Source organism: Pteropus vampyrus, unplaced genomic scaffold, assembly GCF_000151845.1.
Source record: "Pteropus vampyrus isolate Shadow unplaced genomic scaffold, Pvam_2.0 Scaffold61, whole genome shotgun sequence".
In the NCBI taxonomy this organism is placed as follows: domain Eukaryota; kingdom Metazoa; phylum Chordata; class Mammalia; order Chiroptera; family Pteropodidae; genus Pteropus; species Pteropus vampyrus.
The window spans coordinates 6385504-6388435 of record NW_011888842.1 but is presented as its reverse complement, the minus strand read 5'-3'; positions in this window follow the sequence as shown (position 1 = coordinate 6388435).

The following is a 2932-nucleotide window of genomic DNA, read 5'->3' as shown; positions in this document are numbered from 1 at the left end:
TCCCATTTTTCAGATGAGAAAAATGAGGCCCAAGGATAGGAGGGAGCGAGCTTCTTCACAGCCCTGCAGTCAACGGCAGAGGCAGATCTCCTGATTCTTGAGTAAGAGTTCGCTCCGCTCCCTGATTTTTCTCTCTCAGGCTGAGTCCTCGAGACGGACTGAGATGAGAACCTCCAGGCTGCACGCCTCCCCAGCCGGACGGTGACTGCTGTTGGGCTAGAACACTGAGTCATTCTTGTTCTGCACCAGCCGAAAGCCCAGGAAACCCAACCTCCTGAGGGAAGAGCAACAATGCCCTAGCCCAGCAAAGGGCCTTGGAGGCCCAGGCTGTCCACCTTTGGGAAAATCTTTATTGCCAGAGTCCATGAAAGTAGTAATTTGACACATGGCTAAACCAGTCTCTTAGAACAGGGCACCTGGGTGGCCAAAGAGAAGCAATAGGTCAGATAGTATTAATCTAACAATATTTGCCTTCCGCGTTATTGGCATCTTAGGAGCTTTGCTTATCAAAGGATTTATCTGCCAAGCAATTCTCCTGGACCGTGTCACCATCACCATGAGGGGCACTGGCACCCCATCATATATCAAAACCCACATTGTACTTCCAAAGTGGCCAGTCCCACAAATAATTGGAAAAATCATAAGGACAGTTCTGGAGGCTACAATTCAAAGAACTTCAGAGGTGCTTTGCTCTTTAAGGTAATTTTTTGCTAAAAAAAAAAAAAGTATCTATAAACTATAATTTCTTGAATCAGTACTAAACATTCATTTATTTATCTTCCCATACTCCTCCTCAAACAACTGGTTGAATGGCAGGAGAATAAAGCAGAACATAGGTCTCCTGACTCCTGGTCCAGTGCCCATTGCAACATATAAATATAGCTTCCAATAGATCACTGCAGATTTCAGACGGGGGCAGAGAGAACACATAATTCCTTTCATCCCACTACTAAATTGTCAGGGCCTTGGCAGTTTTCACCATTTTTCTACTCTGTACCTTAAAAGGGATTAAAAATCTCTGCTCTAGGAAATAGGGCTGGCCAGGAGGTGGTAAGACTTTTAAGGAACTGGTCACATGTACTCTACCATCTTCAATGCAGAATGGCTCACAAAACTTTAATATCCAAGTCCTCCTGCCATTCAGTCCTTAGTTCCTGACAGGAGCCAGAAGCTCAAAAGGCTATGAGGCTAGGCAGGCAATTTCAATGTCAAGAGCAAAACTGGAGAATGGAAGCCTTTTGGTGCCTCTTTGAACAAGCAGACCAGATGTGGATGCAAGCGGGAGTGCCGAGGCTTCCACACGCCCTACTGCCCCCGGTTTGCTTCCTTGTTCCTCCGTCGTGAGCCCATGCTCACCACCAGATCTTAGGCCTTAGCCAGGTGGACTACTTTTCTTTTTAAACTTATTTTTAGAAAAAAAAAAAAATTTTTTTCTACTGGGTAGAGATGAGTGGTCTCCAAAGGGTTTTTCATTTCTTTTCTGAGTCAGGTTCAGCCTCATGAGCCTTGGCTTTCGATTTCTGCAGCCTCGCTGTTCTCTGAGCACTCAGAGGTCCTCCGGTGATGCCCCCTCTATTTCAAGAGCCCCCCAAAATAAGCCAAGTGACTAAAGATAAGTTTTTGGTACTTTCCAAAATTAAACTATTTCCCTTAGTAAATTTCCACCAAATGAGCTCATTAATCTGAAAACAGGATGTGGCACATGAAGAGCGTGAAGTCAGGTTGTCTGTTCACTTACACTGGCCTGGGGTGGAGATGAAGCGTGGGAGGGAGAGAGGCACGGCCAGGGAATGGCTTTTATAGGTCCCAAATCCTTCATGGAGTGGACTGAGAATCGATGCAATTTTAAATCAGAGACTCACAACTCTGAATCCTTTTCTCTTACAACTGAAAGGCCCAACAGAGGCCGCGTCTGGTCAACCTTCCCCCAGACTGCCTGTCTTTGAGACCCCTGAGACCTTCTGCTTGTCCAAAAATAGATGTCTCTCCTCCAGGTCCAAGGAGGCCCTCCTTTCAGCAGTGGGATCCTGTCCTGCAGGGTTGGCTTTTCTGTCAGAAGCCAGAAGAAGTTCTGTCCTGGGTGGGTGGGAGGCTTAAATACATTCAGGTTTAAAAATCGAGCAAAACCAAAGTCGTAAAGCACAGTTCCCAACTCCAGTTGGGTGTCAAGACAAAAAATGGCACCCTAATACATACAGAGGGTTTAATGGGTGCCTCTGAGTAACTAAAAGAAACCCCAACGAACGAAGTGGGCAGCTTCACTCTTCGCTCTGCAGACAGTCCTGCAGACAGCAGAGGTCTGATGGAGAAGGAGCCGTGGTCAAATTCGCAAAAATAAAGGCTGTTTGTATCTTTTAAACAAAAATTCCATACCAACACTAAGCTCCTTAATTTTAATTGATATACGCAAACTCATGAAAAAAATGGCCGTGTGTGTGTGTGTGTGTGTGTGTGTGTGTGTGTGTGTTTAGACGAAAACAGAAACGGTTCCTTAAAACATCCAGTTGTGTAAAAGTGCCTTCGACCCGCCTTGCACCAACCCTTCGCTGATGGCTCAGACTCAGGAGGCCTGGACGACCCTGGCACTGTGCTCGGCTCTGTGCAGGAATCCGAGAGGACCAAACTCGGTTCCGACACTGCTCGCCCCATCCTCAGGCGGGGATGCAGGCAGGCAGGAGACGAGGGAGAGGGTTCAAATCCCAGGTCTGCGTTCGCTGACTCTGCGAACCCTTTACTGAGTCTTTCCTATGTGCCAGGAACACGGTGCGGGGCAGGAGGGGAATGGAAGCCTGTCAGTCCCCAACGGGAGAACAGAGCACGCGACGCCGGAGACCCCGGCCCGGGCCTCAGTTTCCCCGTCAGGGCAGCGCTCGCTCCGCCCCCAGGGCGGCCTCCGCGGCGGGCGCGGGCTGCAGGGACCCGCCCCGGGCCT